Source organism: Vicugna pacos, chromosome X (assembly GCF_048564905.1).
Source record: "Vicugna pacos chromosome X, VicPac4, whole genome shotgun sequence".
NCBI lineage: Eukaryota > Metazoa > Chordata > Mammalia > Artiodactyla > Camelidae > Vicugna > Vicugna pacos.
Window position 1 is genome coordinate 87,730,116 of NC_133023.1, and position 21,926 is coordinate 87,752,041.

The window sequence follows — 21,926 nt, forward strand, 5'->3', positions numbered from 1 at the left end:
GATTTATCATGGTGATAATTTTGAAATGTATAGAAATATCAAATCATTATGTTGTGTACCAGAAACTAACAGTATTGTAGGTCGATTAGATTTCAACAACAAACAAACAAACTCATAGAAAAATGCATCAGATTTGTGGTTACCAGTGGTGGGGATTGGGTGAGAGGGGAATTGGATGAAGGTACAAACTTCCAGTTATAAGATAAATAAGTACTAGGGATATAATGTACAACATGATAAATATAATTAACACTGCTATATGTTATATATGAAAGTTGTTAAAAGAGCAACAGAATTCTTATCACAAGGAAAAAAATTTTCCTATTTATTTTTATATCTATATGAAATGATGGATATTCGGTAAACTTATTATGGGAATCATTTCATGATTTATGTAAGTCAGATCTTTATGCTGCACACCCTAAACTTCCTTTTATTTATTTTTCATTTTTTATTTTGTTTTTTTTGTATATATGCATGTTTATTTTTAAACTTATGTAGTGCTGTATGTCAACTATGTCTCAATACAACTGGAAGGGGAAAAAAAGAAAAAAGTAAAAAAATGGACATTAAATAGAACATAATGAAACATGAAAAATTAACAAAAATTTAAAAAAGATTTTATTGTATATAATAACAAAAATACAAAAAATTTTTTGAATACCTTTAAAATATGTGTAGATTCATGGTTATAGTTGTATTGGGTGTATCTTAGAGAAAGTTATGATACTTCCTTTCTCAAATCAGTCATTAAGGATTCAGGGTTTCAGTTCCTTAAGATATAAAAATACCTGTTGTAAGTCTCTTTAGATTTCCCTGGTATTTATTTCCCTAGACGAGGGATGCTGCTATTTCTTATGAATATACGTAACATATATATCTGGTAGTGCATATCTGAAATACATTTAAATGTTCCATCACATGCCCAGTGCTTATGTTTCAACAAATCATCTAACCTAGATTCTGTGTTTGCCAAATACCAAAATTCTGTCTACATCATGTTCTCCACTATGAAATAGCAAAAAAAAAAAAAAAAAAAAAAAAATCACCATTCTCGAACTTATAGTCATCATGAACCAAGTTACCCTTTCTTTTTTGGGGGATATAAGGAGCTTGATTTTTCTCTTGCCTCCAACTTCTAATATTGTGTGATAAATTTGGTAAAGACAGCGTTAGAGAACAAACTGTTGTATATAAATTAGCGTAAGAATCGATAATTAATCCTCTCAAAGACTGTTGTGAATTACTAGCCATCTCTTCTGTATTTGTTATAATGTGCTTAACTTTTGGTTTTGATGGATAGGAGGGATGACTGTGCTCACCAAAGGATTTGCAAGCTGATATGTTAGCATTTTTTAGTAAAGTATGTAGTCTGGCTTTACACTTTATTTCACACTTCCAGTGATTTTTCTTATCACTGTATTAAGTCAATATACAGAATTGCTATCATTCGCTATTTTAATATCGCCATGTCTAATCATGACTGTATAGACCGTTATGAGGCCTAAAATTTATAGTATACAAAAACAGGGGTAGTTCATCAATGGAGAAATGAAATCAGACTGTCAACCAGTTATTTTATCTTTTAGGGCAAAATTGCCTTATGGCCAATTTATCGTGAGGAGAAACTGCTTACGACAAAGATTTTTATGGCAAAAATACCTAGAACCAGCTGGGAATCAGACTTTTCTGAAGTGCCTTTTTTTTTTTTTTAATTTTGGCACATGTGACGTTGTGATGTAATATGAAATATAATTGATCTTTGTTTCCAGTTCCTGGCACAGAGCTTCTAAAAATCCCTTGGAATTTTCTGGGTGATAAGAGTTTTAGAAGCATCTTTTGTTATACGTAACAGGCTCCTTTCTTTTCTTTTCTTTTCTTTTTAGCTTCTTTTTTAGATTTTTTTTTTGAAAGTAGAACTTATTCTCATTTTTTATTTTAATTTTTTTAAATTTTAGTATAGTCAGTTTACAATGCTGTGTCATTTTCTGGTGTATAGCATAATAGTTCAGTCATACATATGCTACATACATTCACTTTCATATTCTTTTTCATTATAAGTTACTACAAGATATTGAATATAGTTCCCTGTGCTATACAATAGAAACTTGTTTATATATTTTATATATAGTAGTTAGTATCTGCAAACCTCAAACTCCCAATTTGTCGCTTCTCACCCACTTCTGCCCTGGTAACCATAAGTTTATTTTCTATGTCTGTCAGTCTGTTTCTGTTTTGTAAATAAGGTCATTTGTCTTTTTTTTTTATTAATTTTTTTAGATTCCACATATAAACAATATCATATAGTATTTTTCTTTCTCTTTCTGGCTTCACTTAGAATGGCAATCTCCAGGTCCATCCACATTGCTGCAAATGGCCCCTTTCAAACTTATGTGAGTTTATAGTGATGAGATGACTGGTAGCTGGAAGCCCCTGCATAGCTTCAAGAATGGGACTGGTTGCCATAGAAACCAACCAGGTGATTAGAGCGTTAGAACTTTTACCCTTCTTCTCCATGATCATTCCCACACTCACCTCCAGGAGGGAAGAGTGGCTGTGGATTGAGTTAGTCACCAATGATCAGTGGAACCTTCATTAAAACCCTAATGGAAGGGGTTTGGAGAGCTTCCAGTTCATGAATGCATCCATATGCCAACAGAGTGGTACACCCCAAACTCCATGGGGAGAGAAGCTCCTGTGATTAAGACCCTTCGGGACCTTATATACCTTTTCATCTGACTATTCATTTGTATCCTTTATAAGAAACCAGTAATAGTAAGTAAATTATTTCCCTAAATTCTATAAATCATTATAGTAAATTATCAAAGCTAAGGAAGGGGTTGTGGGAAACCTTGATTTGTAGCCAAATCGGACAGAAATAAGGGTAACCTGGGGACCCACTGCTTGCAATTGGCATCTGAAATGGGGACAATCTTGTTGGATTGAGCCCATAACCTGTGGGATCTGATACTATCTCTGGGAAGACAGTGTCAGAATTAAATTAAATTGTAGGACATTCAGTTGGTATTGGCTTAGTGTGCAAAACCCACACATTTGACATCAGAAGTGCTGTGAAAAACACTTTTCCTATAGTACATGTGAATGTTTCACAAAATTAAAATGACAAAATTGAATCAAAATAGCATAAAAGCACATAAACTTAAGCATGTATATCAAATTGGAGACAGGAGAAATATTGCAGACAACCTCAAAACACAATGTTGTGGCTGTATATCCTTAGTGGGACATATAATGAGGACAAAAAGAACTTCAAAGAAATCTAAAAACTGAATTCAATATATTAGTAGTGATCACAACAGTTATTTTAAAACTAACATTTGTATATATTAGATAAAACAAATAATTGAGTACATTAATGTCTTTAGTTACGAATATTTTCAGAGTAAGAAAAAGAGGAAAAAAAAAAACCTAAAATCTGAGAACTTAAAAGCCTAGTAGTCTTAAACGTGAGTTGAAACAAAATGATTCACCTTTCATTTTCAAAGATCTATATGTATGTATTTCTGCTCGTTAACAATGTAACCTAGACAGAGGCCTCAAAATATTTTCGTGGAGAAACGATTGGAGGTATGTGACAGGAAATGTGTAAGATGAACCTGAGAAATATTGTCATTCTAGACAGCAAGGAAAAACTACTGAGGTAATGTCAACAGGATAGAGGAGCCAATCTAAAAGACTCCCATTGACCAAAGTTGGGCCAATTTGAAATCATTCTTGATAATTGCAGTGCATTGAACCATATCAGATTGCATATATAATGAAGTCATAATGATACTTTAAAAATAATAATAACAATGACAAAAACCTTACTTGTCATTGTTGTGTCCCCACAAAAGATGTGTTGAGTACTTAACCACTAGTACTTGTCAATGTAACCTTTCTTAGAAATAGGATCTTTGCAGCTAGAATCAAATTGAGTTGAGATCATAACCTGATTAGGGTGGGCCATAAATTCATTGGCTGTTGTCCTTATAAGGAGAGACACATAGAGACACACACAGAAGAAAGACAGTAATGTGAAGACAGATGCAGAAGTTAGAGAAATGCAGCTAGAAACCAAAGAACACAAAGGATTGTCAGCAAACAACAGAAGCTAGGAAAAGGCAAGGAAGGATTCTTTTCTAGGTCCTTTAGAGGGAGCATGTCTCTGCCAACACTTTGATTTTGGACTTCTAGTTTCTAGAATTCTGAAAGGATAAATTTTTATTTTTCTTTTAGTCACCCAGTTTGTGGTAATTTGTTTTGACAGCCCTGGGAAAGTAATTCATCATCTTCATATGTTCTGAGGCCACTAACTCATTATCCTGAATATTGGTAAACAGAGAGAAATACTATTTTTTTCTACTTTTACTGTATAAATTATATTTCCAAGTCATTAATATTCATGATGGGTAGTTCCTCTTTATAGAAGAATCCTAACTAATAAATGCAGCAATCATAGAATTTGAATATGATCTATTTCCACCCTCTAATAAAATAATGAGTCTGTGCAATGGATCATCAATGAAGGTTCAACTAATTTTGTGATAAATTGATGGGAGAACTTTATAATGGATGGAGACAGATGATAATACCTAAATTCACTGACCAGTCTTGCTATCACTAAAAGTGGGACAACCACCCATAAGTGCTTCCTGGGGTGATGCAGTAAGAAATGTATGTACCATCTATGAAGTATTCTTGCCAACAAACTAAAACTAAATCTAGTCAGTCTTTAGATATAACTCCCAATTTACAGGAAAATATGTAAGAGAGAGAGAAACTTTAAGGACACATTTATATTCAACCAAATCCAGAATACTGAAACTCCAGAGAACAAAATGACCCTATTCTTTAATAATAGATGTCATTAAAAAAATTGGGGGACTGAAACAACAAGAGATGTATCAAACAAATTCAAAACCTTGTTTAGACTCTTTTTTTGAAAAATTAACTAAATTTTTTGGAAACAATTAAGGAAATGTGAATATGACCTGCTATTGGATGATGCTGAGAAATTATGTTTCATTTTCTTAGATTATTAATTTATGCATTTATGCATGTATGTATGTATGTATGTATTTAAAGTACAGTCAGTTACAATGTGTCAATTTCTGGTATACAGCACAATGTCCCAGTCATGCATATATGTACATGTATTCGTTTTAATATATTTTCTTAGGTGTTATAATAGTACTATGGTTTGTTTTTAAAACATGCTCTCTTGGCAATAAATACTGACATATTCAACAGAAGTGAAGTTGTAAGTCAGAGATTGCCTTAAAATATACCAGAAAAAAACAAACAAGGAAGCAAGCCAGCAATCAAAACAAACACACAAACACATAAAGACAGAAGTAGTTAAAGTCAAAGGATTTATATGAAACAATATTGTGAAAATGTTGATAATAGTCGAAGCAGGAAGTGTGCAGGAGGTTTCATTTCAATATTTTCTTTATTTTTGTCTGTGCTTGAAGATACCCATAATGAAAAATCTTTTAAATTTCGTATAAGTGTCAGCAATACATTTGCCACCTATTGGATGCTAATGCCAGATAGCGAATATTCTGAGTATTGAAGAATATTTTTCCCTTTCTTTTTTTACATTTATTTATTTATTGAACTAGAATTGACATTTAACATTGTATTAATTTTAGGTGTACAACATAATGATTTGATATATGTATATATTTTAAAATGATTACCAGAAGAAGCTTAGTTAATATTCATCATTGCAGATAGTTACAATTTTTTTCTTATGATGAAAACTTTTAACATCTACTGTCATAGCAACTTTCAAATATGCAGTGAGGTACAATTAACTATAATCATCATGCTGTACATTGCATCACCAGGACTTATTTGTCTTATAACTTGAAGTTTGTACCTTCTGACCACCGTGACCTTTTTTATGGCTGTATCTCACACACACACACACACACACACACACACACACACACACACACACACACACACACACACACACACACACACACACACACACACACACACACACACACACACACACACACACACACACACACACACACACACACACACACACACACACACGACTCAGCTGTGAGCCATCAGTAGCCTATACTCCTGGCAGCTGAAGGAATGAGTGCTTTCATCTAGAAGAGAGAAATGGGCAATACACCACAGCATCCCTCACAGTGGGGAAAGGAAAAAAAAAGGCTATTCAAAAAATCACACTAGAGGGTCTAACTTATTCAGCATAATGATTGCATGAATGTACATACATGCATATATATATTATCTGTGCAGTGGGGATAAATAATAACCTGACCTTCCTACCTTTTGGGATGTTGAAGGAATAAAATAAAATATTATTTGTAAAAGTATTTGTGAGTGATAAATGGCTATAGGGAGTATCATGGCATTGTGAATATATTAAATGCCTGGAAAAGCTCAGTTAGCATCCTGTCTCTGTTTTAACTGGCTATGTGGAATCTCAGTTCTCCATCTAGAAAATGAGAAAGCCACACTAGACTGTGGTTCTCTAATACAATAGTTGTCAAGCTCCAGTGTACATCAGAATTCTTAGGGAAGCCTGTTAAAATATAGAGGCCTTATTCAGCATCTCTGGAGATGGAACCTTCTCTGTATTTTTAGCATGTATCTCAGGAGATTTTGAGAAACACTGCTTTAAGAGCGTTTCCAAATTTGAGTTCATAGTGTCGCATTTTTAGTTATTTACTTGGATCAGCATTTTATATTCAGTGTTCTGGAAAACACCAACTTTATAGGTAGTTAGTAGAATATCAAGAATGTACTTTAGGAAATTCTGACTTTGATTTTTCACAAATTCACATTAGCTTGGGCTTTGCAATAATAGTGCCCATTAATGATTGCTCTCAATTGATTTTTAAGGTTATCTACTGCTTCCTCTCCCCTTTACAATACATATTTAATCATGAGTTTTTTTTCTGCCAGTGTTGAAGATCATAGGTTCATCAGCATAGCAGGATCTCCTGAACATCCAATACAGTAGAATTAAACCAAATCACGTTCATAAAAATATTAGCATATTGAAATTAAAACTCCTGTATGGTTCCATTGTAATTGTAATATTAGATATGAAATACCATGGGTGTGTGTGCAACAGAAACCATACTTGAAATATGAGCAAGTTTTACATGATAAAAAGAATACTATTTCTCAAAATAAGAGAAAAAAGAAAGAATGATAGTGGAACATTTCTTGACACCCTCTGCTGTCGATGGGAAAGACACTCAGACTTAGAAGAACAGAATAAAATAATTTACAAGTCAAAATAATGTCCAAAACATCAGGTTGATTTGTTACTCTTATTGAAAAAAATCTTACACTATATTCTGAATAGCTCTGTTGAAAGATGTGTAGCATATACTTCCTATCTTGAAGTTAGGGATGATTGCTCTAAAATAGAAGGTATACAACACTGAAGTTGACTATCTACATATATAATTGAGCCAGTAAGATAGAGATTGCAATATTTAAAGTGTCTGATTTTAAGAAATGCTAATGGAAGTCCAAGTGGGCTTTTGATTCAGAGTTACAAGACATTTTTCATCAAGAATTCTAACCATTATTTCTATTTACACTACTATAAAAATTCCTCCCTGTTTCAGAAGTTCAAGTGGCACCAAGAGGGACACCTTCCAAGTCTAAACATACAAGAAACTCCATGTTTCTCCCTATCTTTTCTCTCTTTCTCTCTGTCTCTAGCCCACTATACCAAAATTCCAAAGAACCCTATCACTTATGGCCATTTTTAAAGTTCTCCTGCTTCTAAATCTGAAATCCAGGAAATGATTCACTTCCAGTAAACTTGCTAATAATACTTGTCTACCATCTGTGTTTATATATTTAATTTTTTATTGAATTACACAAAGAAGTGCACATATCAGAACTCAATTAATTATTAAAACATTAATAGAGTTATGTGGCCACTTCCCAGATTAGGAAATAGAGCGTTGCCAGCACACCAGAGTCATTCTTGTGTACCTCCCAGTCACTACCTCCACCCTATTCCCAGAAGCAACAACCATTCTTACTTCTAACACCATAGATTAGTTTTTTTAAAACTGTATATGACTTAAATTATACAGTATGAACTGTTGTGTTTTTTGACTCAGAATATGTTTGAAATATTCATCCTTGTTATTGTACATAATTATTACTTATTCATTTTCATTGCTATATAGTAAACCATTGTATTAATATTTATATCAATTTATCTGGTTATCTGTTTATAGGCAATTAGTTTGATCCCACATGGAATAAAACTGGAAATCAATAACAAAAAAGAAATTGGGAAAACTCACAAATGCATAGAAATTAAACAACAAAGTCTCAATTATTGGGTCAAGGAAGAAATCAAAAGAGAAATTAGAAAATTTCTCAAGACAAGAATGAAAACACAACATAACCAAATTTATGGGTATAGCAAAATCAGTACTAAAGAGAAATTTATATTAATAAATGCCTATATTAAATAAGGAAGAAAGATCGCAAATAAATAATCTAACTTTTATGTCAAGGAACTAGTAAAAGAAGAAGAAACTAACCCTAAAGCTAGCAGAAAAAAAAAATACTAATGATTAGAGCAGAAATAAGTGAAACAAGTAATAGAAATACTCTTAAATAATTTGACAAAACTAAGTCTGTTTCTTAAAAATATAGACAAAATTGGTAAACTTTTAGTTAGACTAAAAACAGAGAGCAAAGACTCAAAATCCCAGAAATGATAGAAATACATTACAAATAATCTCACATAAATGAGAAAGATCATCAGAAATGAGCACTAACAATTATATGCCAACATATTTGACAATATAGAAGAAATGGATAAATTTGTAGAAACATATGACCTACCAAAACTGAATCAAGAAGAAATAGAAAGCCTGAACAGACCAATAACAAAAAAAGGAGATTAAATTAGTAATTTTTAAAGAAGCTTCCTAACAGAAAATCCCAGGAATAAATGGTTTCACAGGTAAATATTACCAAACATTTAAAGAATTGATAATAATTCATCTTAAACTCTTCCAAAATAAAGAGAAAACTCTTCCAAACTTATGAGACCAGCATCATCCTGTTACCAAAGTTAGGCAAAGACATGGCAAGAAAAAAAACCACAGGCCAATATCCCTGAAGAACATGGATGCAAAAATATTCAACAAGATATTAGCAAACTGAATTCAACAGTATATTGAAAGGATCATATACCATGATCAAGTGGAATTTATTCCTGAGATTCAAGGATTGTTCAATATACACAAATCATTAAATGTGATAAATCACACTAAGGGAACAAAGTACACAAATTTTATGATCACTCCAATACATAGCTAAAAAGCATTTGAAAAAGTTCAACACACTTTCTCCACATATTAAGTATGGAAAGAACTTACCTCAGTAAAGTAAAGGTCATTATTATGAAAAGCCAACAACTAACATCATACTCAACAATGAAAAACTGAAAGCTTTCCTCTAACAATGAAAAACTGAAAGCTTTCCTCTAAGTTCTGAAACAAAACAAGGATACCCAATCTCAACATTTCTATTCAACATAGTAGTGGAAATCTAAGTGACGGCAATTGGGAAAGAGAGAGAGAGAAAAAAAAAGACATCCAAACCACCAGTAAGATGTTAAATTGTCTCTTTGTAGATGGCATATTCTTATGTACAGAAAACACTAAAGACTCTACTAAACAACTCCTAAGACTAATAAATTCAGTTATGTTTCAGGATACAAAATCAACACACAAATATCAGTTGCATCTCTATACACTAAAAATGAACAACATGAATAGAGAATTAAGAAAACAATTCTGTTTACAAGCATCAAAAATAAAATGGTTAGAAATAAGCTTGACCAAGGAGATGAAACACTGAAAACTACAAAATATTGCTGAAAGACATTAAAGAAGACATAAGTAAATGGAAACACATCCCAGGTTTATGGATTGGAAGACTTACTATTGTTAAGATGTCTATACAATTCAAAGTGATCCACAGATTGAGTGCAATCTCTGAAATTCCTGATGATGTTTTTGTAGTAATATGAAAACTCATCCTAAAATTAATATGGAATCTCAAGGGACCCCAAATCACCGAACAATCTTAAAAAAAAGCAGCACAAAGCTGGAGGAGTTGTACTTCCTGATTTCAAAATTTACTACAAAGCTGTAGTCATAAAAATAGTGTGGTACTACATAAGGACAGACATATAGACCAATGAAGTAGAATGGAGAGCCCCCAAATAAACTTTTGCATATATATTCAGAAGACTTTTGGTAAAGGTGATAAGACCATTCAATGGGGAAAGGAAAGTCTTTTCAACAAATGATCTGGGAAAAATGGATATCCACAAGTAAAATAATGAAGTTGGAAATTTATCTAATACTATATACAAAAATTAACTCAAAATGGACCAAAGAAAGCCCTAAATGTAAGACCTTAAAGTGTAAAACTCTTAGAAGAAAACATAGGGCAAAATCTTTGTGACATTGGCTTTGACAGTGATGTCTTGAATATGACACCAAGGGTACAGATAACACACAAAAGAATAGATGAATTGAATTCATAAAAATTTAAAATATTTTTAGCATCAAAAGACAATAAAGTTAAAGGACAACCCCAGAGGAGGAGAAATTATTTGAAAATTCTTTATCTAAGGGGTTAATATCCAGAATATATAGAGAAACTGAAAACTCAGTGACAGAAATACGGACAACCTGATTTAAAAATTGGTGGACTTAAATAGACATTCCTCCATAGAAGATATACAGATGTCCAACGGGCACATGAAAAAATACTGAGTATCACTAGACATTAGGGAAATGCAAATCAAAACTACACTTAGATACCACTTCAGACCCATTAGAATGGCTACTATGAAAAAAACAGAAAATAAATGTTGGTGAGGATGTGGAGAAATTGGAACCCTTGTGCATTATTGATGTGAATGTAAGATGGTGCATCCACTATGGAAAACAGTATGGTGGTTTCCCCCAAAATGAATAATAGAACTACTGTATGATCCAGAAATTCTACTTCTCAGTGTGTGTGTGTATATATATATATATATATATATATGTATATATATATATATATATATATACACACACACACATACACACACATATATATTATATATATATAAATAAAATATATTAATATATATATAAAATTGAGAGCAGGATCCCACAGGATATTTGTACACCCTTGTTGATAGCAGCTTTATTCACCATAGCTTAAGTATGGAAGCCACCTAAGTGTACACTGACAGATAAGTAAAATGTAGTATGTACATACAATGGAATATTATTCATCCTTAGAAAGAAGAAAATTCTGACATACTCTACAGTAGGGATCAACCTTGAGATCATTATGCTAAATGAAATAAGCCAGCCACAAAATGACAAACACTATATGACTTCATTTTTATGAGTTACTTGAAGTAATCCAAATCATAGAGACAGAAAGTAGAATGGTAGTTGTTAGGGACTGGGGAGAGAGGAGAATGGAGAGTCATTGTTTAATGGGTATGGAATTTCAGTTTTACAAGACAAAAAGAATTAATAGAGATTGATGATGGTGATGGCTGTACATTATGAGTTTATTTAATACACTCAACTGTACACCTAAAAATAGTTATTAAAAAAATAGAAACCTACTTGTGTGGGAGGTTATATTTGTAATTCATGTAATTGTATACTTATGGTTTATGTACACGCATTGAATAATTTTCTCTGACTTCAAAACAAGGAAAAGAGAATTAGTTTTACAATTGATGTATGATTTATTGCCATTAATAATAAAATAGGATTTTCATTTTTCCTGACATCTGAAGTGAGTATACTCACATTTTAAAATGTAACACAAAATGTTACAATAACTTGAATTCCTCAATTGAAATACAATTTATTCTCATTTGTGAGAGCACTGTAATAGTGGCAGCACTTATGTGGCAATATAAAAAGATGACTTTTTCAAATATTTACATTAAAAGTTACATCTATTTGATTTAAAATGTACTAGGAACTAGTCCATCATAGAAACACCCAATGAATTTTTCACTTATTCCACAGCATTTAGTAAGTGTACATAGTATTGTTGAGCAATATTCTCTCTAAATGTTTGAACTTGTGAGTGGAGGATCATATTTTGTAATAAGAGTTTAAAAATCAGACTGTAAGAACAGGGTTGTTGAGTATAGTAATGAAACTTGCAACAAAGTTAAATTGACACCTTTAATGATATGCAAAATTATTAATGCATGCATGATAATTATTCAAAAATTTTATAGAAAGTGACAGTAATTTGCATTGCTTTCTCCTGATCAAATCACTTATTTCTAGAGTTGAGACTATTGTTGGACACCTCTAATTATTTGAAGGTACTTTATCAAATTAAGCCTTAAAGTTTCCATTGTAACTTTCATCTAATCATCCATGTCTATTTTCTGCAGTTACACAGACTCTGAGTCAAATTCCCACATAGCAGTTCTCAAATATTTGAAGGTATCTATCTTTGCCTTATCTCACCTTCATGTTTTTCCTGTTCCAGGCAGAACAACTCAATTTCTCTCAATTGTTCATCATAGGATATGTTTTTCTAGCTCCTAAGAACCTTGATTGCATTCCTATGGCTATTTTGTGACCTTTTTTTTTTCTTCCCCGAAGAGATACAGTGCCCTAGATGTGGTATGAAAATTGGAAATGTTGATGTGATTATTTTATTCCTTGAGCTATATGATCTATTTCTTTGCATCCTCAGCTTGAATTACATATTTTTCCAAATAAACTTTTTTCTGTGAGGCATTATTTAAACATAACAATATGTACCCATTTGAAGAGTACGTTTCTATAGGTTTTGACAAATTTATAAACCTGTGTTACTTCTACCATAATAAAGATATAGCACATTTCAATCATGCCCGAAAGTTTCCCTGTACCCATTCCTATTCAATCCCTCTCCCACCCTAGGTTCAGGCAATCCTCGATCTGATTTGTGCCAGTAAATTTTTTTCCCTATTCTATATCATTATATAAATGAAATCATACATTATATATTCTCTTGGATATGCATTATTACATGCATTGCATTTAGTCTGCTCAGGCTGCCCGTAGTGAAATGCCACAGACTGGGTACCTTAAACAATCAAAATTTATTTTCTCACAGTTCAGGTGAAGTCCAAGCTTAAGGTGTTGGCTGGGTTGGTGTCTAGTGAGAGTTCTCTTCCTGGCTTTCAGATGGCCACCTTTTGCTGTGTCCTCACATGGACTTTCCTCAGTGTTTGCAGACAGAGAGGGAGACAGCTTTCTGGTATCTCTTCTTTTGAGGGCATTAATCCTATTGATAAGGCCCCACTCTTTATTACCTTGTATATAATCTTAATTACTTCCTTAGAAGCCCTATCTCCAGATACCGTCACATTGGATGTTAGGGACTCAACATATGAATTTTAGGGGGACACAAACATTCAGTCCATAGCAAGCATAATGCTTTACAGGTTCATCCATGTTTTTGTGTGTTTCAGTAGTACATTCCTTTGTTAGTTCTGCATAATATTCCATTATGGAAATGCCATAATTGGTTTATCCATTCACCTGTTAATGAATATTTAGGTTATTTCCAGATTTGGGGCTATTATATATAAACCTGCTATAGACATTTATGTGCAAGTCTTGAATTTACTTTGTTTTTATTTCTTTGGGGCTAATATCTAGTAGCAGAATCGTTGGACTTAGAAAGTGGAAGTGTATGCTTTGAATCACAATAAACTGCCTAAATGAAAGTACCATTTTACACCCGCATCAGGCATATGAGAGCTGAAGCTATTCCACATCATGAACACTTGATTTTGTCAGCCTTTAGTTTTATAAATTTTAGTCAGTGTATAATGATATTATATTGTGCTTTTAATTTGCATTTCTCTGATGACTAATGATATTGAATTTTTTTGTTTTAATATCTGTGAGATGATATCTTTTATTGTGCAGTGTCTGTTCAAATCATTTGCTTGTGTTTAATGAGGCTTTTCTTTCATTTATTTATTATTATATTGTGAAAGTTTTTTTATACTCCTGATAGAAATTCTTCATCAGATATATGCATTGTGAATATTTTTCCAAGTTCTGACCTGCTTTTTCATTTTCCAAATTGTAGCTTTCTAAAAGCAGACATTTTAAATTTTGTTGAAATCCAATTTACTATTTTCCCTCTATAGTCTGTGGCATTTGTGCCCTATCTAATAAACCTCTGCCTAACTTAGGTTCACAAAAATTTTCTCCTCAGTTCTAGATATTTTATAAATTACTTATACATTTAAGTTTATTATCCATTCCAAGTTTCCTTTTGGCTGTATAAGGTCATGATCAAGGTTGGTTTTTTTCCCATATGGACATCCAGTTATTCTGAAAATAGTTTTTGAAAAGCCTATGCTTTCCCCATTGATTTACTTGGCATTTTTATTGAAAATCAATTGACCATAATTGAGAGGATCTACTTCTGGACAGTTTATTCTGCTCAGTTGATCTGTATGTCTGTCTTTGCATCAATAGGTCATTTTTTTGATTTTTGTGGAACAATAGTAAGAAGCAGGTAGTATAATTCCTCAACTTTTTTCCTTTGGTTTAAAAATTGTTTTGTCTCCTATGTCATTTGCATTTCAATATAAATTTTAGCATCAACTTGTCAACTTCTATGAAAAAGACTCTTGGGATAGTGATTAGAACTGCATTGAATCTATAGATGAATTTAGGGAGAATTGGCATCTTAACACTGAGTTTTTCAGTCCATGAGCGTGGTATATCTCTACATTTATGTAGGTTTTCTTTGGTTTATCCTAGCAATATCTTACAGTTTTCAGTATACCGGTGATCTTGAATCTGCACATCTTTTGTTAAATTGAAATGGCAGTCTGGTTTGTTCCTTTATTATGTTAATATGGAGAACTGCATTGATTAATATTCAAATGTTAATCAAAGTAGTATAAATCTACTTGGTCAGGGTAAGTGTTGTCTATTTAATATTATTTTCTATATTTGATTTGCTAATATTTTGTTAATGATCTTTAAGTCTGTGCTCATTAGGAGTATTGGTCTGTAGTTTTCTTATAATGTTGTTGCCTGGTTTTGGTATAAAGGTAATATTGAACTCCCAAAATGAGTTGAAAACTGTTCTCTTATCCTTTAGTTTCTGGAAAAAAAATTACAGTCTTGGTATTATTTCTTCCTTAAGCATTTTAAATAATTCACCTGTGAAGCCATCTGGTCATAGAGTTTTGTTTGTAAGAATGTTATAAATTACAAATTCAGTTTCATTGATAGACATAAGGATATTCATATTTTCTACTTTTTGTGTCAGTGTTAGTGATTTAAGTCTTTCAAGAAGTGTGTTTATTTCATCTAAGTTGTCAAATTTATTGTCATAAATTTTTATAATAGTCTTATTATTATTTTAAATTCCATATGATTGATAATGGTGCCCTCTCTTTTATTTCAGATATTTCTAGTTTGAGTCTTTAATCTTGTTGATCAATTGGCTAGAGATTTTATTAATTTATGTTTTCAAAGAGCCAGCTTTTGGTTTCATTAATTTTCCTCTATTGTTTGTCCATTTTCTAATTCACTGATTACAATTCTTAAATTTATTTACCTCCTTCTCCTTCCTTAGGTTTAACTTGCTATTTTATTTAATTATTTTTAAGTTAAGAATTCTTACCCGCTTCCTGAAATGGCAGTTTAGACTACTGATTTTACACTTTAAAAAAATAGAAGCATTTAACACTGTAAGCTTCAAGCTAAGTATTGTACTGTATGCATCCTACAGATTTTGATATGTTATATTTTCATTTCCATTCTATTTAAAACTGTTTCTAATTTCCCTTGTGAATTCCTCGTTGACCCATGGTTTATTTTAAAGCGTGTTTAACTTACAAATATTTCAAAAATTTCCAGGTATCTTTCTAGTACTAATTCCTAATTTAATGTTTCTGTGTTTAGCAAACATATTGTGTAACTTGTGTTCAGATTTACTGCACTTTGCTGGTTTAGCATATGGTCTTTTGTTAAAAAATTTTTACTTGAAATATAGTCAATATACAATATTATATGTTACAGGTGTACACTATAGTGAGTCAAAATTTTTTAAAAATTATACTTTATTTATACTTATTATTAAATATTGGCTGTATTCCCTGTGTTGTACAGTATATTCTTGTAGCTTATTTTATACCTAATAGTTTGTACCTCTTAATCCCTTGTCTGTATATCACTTTTCTCTCTCCCCTCTCTGTGCTGGTAACTACTAGTTTTTTCTCTGTATCAGTGAATCTGTTTCTTTTTGTTATATTCACTAGTTTGTTGTATTTTTAGATTCCAAATGTAAGTGATATCATATATGCATATCTAGCTACCTCATCTCCTTAGGTGCTTGTTCAAATGTACCTTCTCAGTGAAGCTTTCCTTATCTATGTTATTTAAATTTCGGCCGTCCACTCTTAACCCTGTCAACTGTTTCCTTTATTATTCTCTGACTTCCTACGTATTTTACATATATATGTGGTAATTGTGTCTCCCTCTTCCAGAATATAGTTCCATAAACATGAAGATTTTTGTTTGCTTAATTCTTAACTGCATTCTCATTGTTTAGAACAGTGCCTGACTTACAGTTGGTGCTCCATAAATATTTGTTGAGTAACTAAATATTGTCCTAGTGTTGCCTGATTTTCCTCTTTTTTCCCAAGAGAAAATAATCAGCAATTGCATGTAAATTTTCTGATTTATTGTACCATTTTCCCCCTGTATCTCCTTAAAAGAGTATAATTTTACATACAGTAAAATTTGCCCTTTTAATTGTAAAGTTCTGAGAATGTACAAATGTATACAGTTGTGTAACCACCACCTTAGTCAACATAGGGCAGTTATATCATCCCCAGATTTTCCCTGTGTCCTTTCATAGTGTGTTCTGCCTTCACATCTCAAGGACCTGGTGATTAGTGTTTCTGTTTTTCTTTTTGTTTTTTACCTATAGTTTTGTCTTTCCAACAATGTCATATAAATGGAATCAAATAGTATGTAGCTTTTAGAGTCTGGCTTCTTTCATTTAGCATAACAAATCTGAGATATGTCTAGGTTATTGCATTTATTAGTAATTTCTTGCTTTTTATTGCTGAATCTTCTTCCATTCCATCATATGGATGAACCACAGTTTGTTTATCCATTTCCCAGCTGAACAATATTTTTGCTGTTTTCATATTTTGATGATTACTAATAAACATTCATGTATAAATTAAAATTTTTTTTTATTTGTGTAAACACTTAGGAGTGAGGTTTATGGGTTATGTGGTAAGTTTATGTTTAACTATGTAAGAAGTTTCCACTTGGAAAAATATTTGCAGTCTATCCGATGAATGTGAGTTCTAGTTGCTCCATATCCTTGTACTTGGTATTGTCAGTTTTCTTTTAAGCTGTTTTGATATGCTTGTGCTAAAGTCTTGTTGTAGTTTTCATTTACATTTCCTTAATGGTTAATAATGTTGAACATAATTTCATGTGTTTATTTTCCATCCAGATATCTTCTTTGGTGAAGTGTTTTTTCAAATCCCTTGTCCATTTTTTAATTGAGTTGTTGGTTTTTCTTTTATTGAATTTTGAGAGCTCTTTATAAATTCTGGCTACAAGTCTTCTATCATTTATTTTTTGAAGAGTAATTTCTCTTATTCTGATGCGTGTCTTCATTCTCCTAACAGTGACTTTTGAAGAGCACACATTTCTAATTTTGGTGAGTTTCAGTTTATCATTTTTTTCTTTTAAGGATTGAACTTTGTTATATCTGAGAATCATTTGCCTAAGCCAAAGTTTATTCTCCAAGAAAATGAAAAATATAATTCTGTGTACCCAATTTACATCTGTAACATTTTTCTCATACAAAACATGTAGATTTAAATATCATTCAGTAAAAGCATCAGTGACTACAAAGGTAATAGAAATAATAGTTTCTGATATTGGTTATTTAGATACATGTTATACAGAGGAGAAAAGATTGTAACTACAATCAGGCAATAATTCTATTGTTCACATTCCTTACTACGGAGTTAATGACTAGCTTGAGGGGCCATGAAAAGCAGGTAGCCAGTGATGTTTAATGATCCAACAAGTCATTAAGTGCCTAAAAAGGAACCACAGTGTCAGGTATCATTGCCCTTATGAATGTTCACTGCTACAAGGATAACATTTGAAGTTTATTTGTGCATACATTTCCAAGTTAATATAACTCATTCTGTTGGAAAAAATCAAAAAATGTTTCTGAGGCTCTGATCTGTCTGTTGGCATTTTTGTTCCTCACTGATAATAAACCAACCAGTTTCACTAGGATTAAAGTGTCATCTTTATAATTAAATTTTAGGCAACACAGCAAAATCAGTAATGAATCTGAGCTAGTAGAAACTCTACTTTCAAATGTTAAAGTACTAAAATTTAATTTTAAATATGTTCTAGAGATCTGAAAGATATATTTCATTTGGAAGGACAAATAATAAGAAGTTTAAAATGTAGACATGTCAAAGTAAAGAGTAATTAATCAGACAGAGATAGTCATCCAGTCAGAATATATTAGTTCCCTCCCTTACCCACCCCTAAATTCTCAGATATCTTCTAGGAGAATGAAAGAGACCTCAGTTTAGACTAGATTTGGAAGTGGATCAAAAAAGATAGTCCAATATGTCTTCAATGTGACATGATGATAAATATTGTAGTTTATTGTTCCAAGAATGGGAAATTGTGATCTAAATTAGAATTTATAACCTGCTATATACATTAGATATCACCATTTATACGTGAATATTGAAAAATGGCTAGATCAGGCAATAGACAAAAAACATTATTATAAACTGTATGCTTACTGGTCTCCTAAAAATTACATAAACCATTGATGTCATATTAATTGGCATGGGTGTATTCATTTTATATAGTTCTCATTTACTCTTATTTCCTTTTATTATTAAGATTCAGTCTGTTTAACAAAAACATCTATAATTTATTAATATTTATTTGAAAAGTGCAAGACAGATTTGGAGACAGATGGAGACAGAACTGTTCAAAGAAAACCATCAGCAGAATACATAGTGGATGAGTATTAGCTGACAAGCCAAGACCACTCAAATTATTCACATCAAGGCAGGGAACAAAAGGGATAAAAGTTTTAATTCTTCTTTTACCAAAATTACCTGTAAATAATTTAGACATACTGGATTAAAATTTTAATATTCAACATTATTTTAAAAATAAAGATTAAAAAAGAATAGCGGGCTGAAATAATTCATTTTATCAAGGCATTACTGATCCAGTAAAATATTTAGATTTGTTATAAACCAAAATAGAGGTATCTCAGTGAGTAAAATATGAAACTATGAAAAGTTAAAATCTTTAAATATTTAGATGGCAATCTAAATACAATTATGGATGAACAGATAACTTTAACAATTATGTGTTTTGAGTCCAATTGTTTATTGGCACTCTGGTTATTTACATAGACAGTTTCTAATTGTATAGGTTTTATTATTCCAGGAGTATTCCAGGAGTATTTTTTCTTAATATGAAGAAAGTAAGGCTCAGAAATGCTAAACAAATTGCTTACGTTCACATGGGCACATAGAATCAAAATTTGGTTTCAGATCTGTGTTATTTTTGTTGTTTCCACCATGCCGTATTATCCCTCTACAGATGGCATGCTAGTGAGACACCACTTTAATTATCCCAGAAGTTTATTACTCAGAAATGTAGAGTATTTTATGTTGACAGTCAGGAGGAAAGCACAAAATACATCTAAGAAATCAATCTGTCCATGTAATAAGATACTTTTTATTTTATTCTCATGAAATTCCTTATGATTAGGATTTTGCTCATAGTCCCTCATCTATTACTTTACACAGTATTCTAAGAAGCTTAGTGATAAGTTTTTCTAGTCCATAGAATGTTAAATGTAATATATTAAAAATTAGAGTGGGAATGCCATGGACAGACATGTTGGTATTAGCAAGAAGTGTCAGCTGATAGCAAGGAAGAAAATGGGAAAATGATAGACATAAGGATTTTAAAACCCCAGCAATCTGAGGTCATTTAATAGAAGGACAAACATCCTTAGATATCTTGATAGCTTCTAAATGCATCACTTTATTAAAGCACAGCATAAAACTGACACTTACATTGATGTTTCTGAGTCATTAAGGAAAAAGTGAAGAAAATAACAGCTCACATTTATTGAACACTTACTATGCCAAGTGCTTTTCTAAGCCTTTCTCCTTTATTGACTCATTTTGACTTCACATACTTCTTCTTATATCTACACTCCTATTATTTTCACTTTACAGATGAGGAAAATGAACCTTAGAGGAGTTAGATAACTTTCTTGAGATTGTGTGGATATTAAGTGGCAGAATAAGGACTCAAGCTCAGTTTGGCTGCTCCCACAACAAACGCTCTTTATCCAATATGAGCAGGGGGATATACTGTCTCTTGTGTTTAGTATTTTATTTATTTTCAGAAGAGGGGGATATAATACATTTTTACAAGATTTTTATTTAAAATAATAGCTTAAAATAAAAATTTTCTGGAGTTTAAATTCATTTATTTGGAGAAGACATCTTATTTATTTTAAGCATTTATTAAATTTCTACAGTGTTTCAGACATTGTGCCCTATAATATGGGATAAATTGGAGAAGAATAAGATACTGTCAAACCCCTTGGAGAACTTGTAAGTTTAGTCGAGGAAACAGGCATGTAGAGAAAGATACTGTGCTGTTTAATACGTTCACAGAGGAGGGCGTGCTTAACTCAGATTGGAAGGAAGGGAAACCTGAAGGTCAGAGAAGACTTCTCTGAGGCAGTGGACATCAGTCTCTGCAGTGCAGGAGAAATCAGGTCTTGTGTGTGTGTGTGTGTGTGTGTGTGTGTGTGTGTGTTTGTGTGCGTATGTCACTCTTACTATCTCTTTTCCTGAACCCTCACTACCACTGCTAAATTGTCACTTTGGATACAGATCAGGGGCAAGGGTAAAGAAAAAATGCAAGGGCAGAGAAAGTTCTGAGGAGTGAAGAAGAGCACTAGGAGAAGTGGAGGCAAAGGAAGGGTAGGGTTGCTGTAAAAGTGTCTTCTTATGTAGAAGTTGGAGATTGAATTAATTACAAAGAGAATGAAAATGCTTAATACTTGTTTGTTACTCACCTTAAGATAAAAATTGTTTTGTTCGTTTCTGTCTGTTTTTAGTATTTGGTAGTTTCTGAGAAAGTGACTGTCCTTCAACTAAGGAAAAAAAGTCTGAGTTCAAATGATTTGTTGCAATATTTATTCACTCCTGGCTGCCCCGCCTGCTGGCATTTCATGAAACAATGTGGTCACATGAAGCACAGGGACTGACATTAATGCAGTGCTAGTGGGCACTGGGATCGAATCAGTCCCGATGCCTAGAATGCTGTTAAGGGCTCTTTGGGTTCCAGAAACAGTAAACTCAACCTAGTGCAAGTCAAGGCTGGGAGTTGTGGGATGAGAAGAACCTAGGAAGAACCTAGGAAGGTTCCATGGTAACCCAGGAAAAGAGAACTGACCATATGACAGGAAGACTAGGAATTAAATTAGCTCCAGGGCTGGTGGTCTTCCCATTTCTATCTCTGTCTCTTGGAGGGTATCTCATCTCTCAGAGTCAGCATCAGTGTCTCTGTGTCCTGTGTCTATGCCTGTCTCTTTTGTGTCTTTGTCTCTCTGTCTCTGTCTCTTGCTGTGTGTCTGTCATTTTCTGTGTGGTCACTGTGTATATTTTTGCGTGAGAATGTGTTTTCCCTTTCTCTCTCTTTCTCTCCAGGTCTCTGTTCTTCTGTATATCACTCTGTGTTCCCCACCCTTTGTCTGTTTCT

The 21,926-nt window shown here is 32.4% G+C and overlaps 1 long non-coding RNA gene across 1 annotated transcript in view; it reads left to right on the top strand.

The window, feature by feature from the left end:
- Window positions 1-2,530: 2,530 nt before the first annotated feature.
- The window catches only part of LOC140692020 (uncharacterized), an 89,341-nt gene continuing 69,945 nt past the window's right edge, over window positions 2,531-21,926 (top strand). The window contains exon 1 of the long non-coding RNA XR_012067618.1: window positions 2,531-2,775. This is a non-coding gene — a long non-coding RNA (uncharacterized lncRNA). The remainder of the gene's footprint in view (window positions 2,776-21,926) is intronic.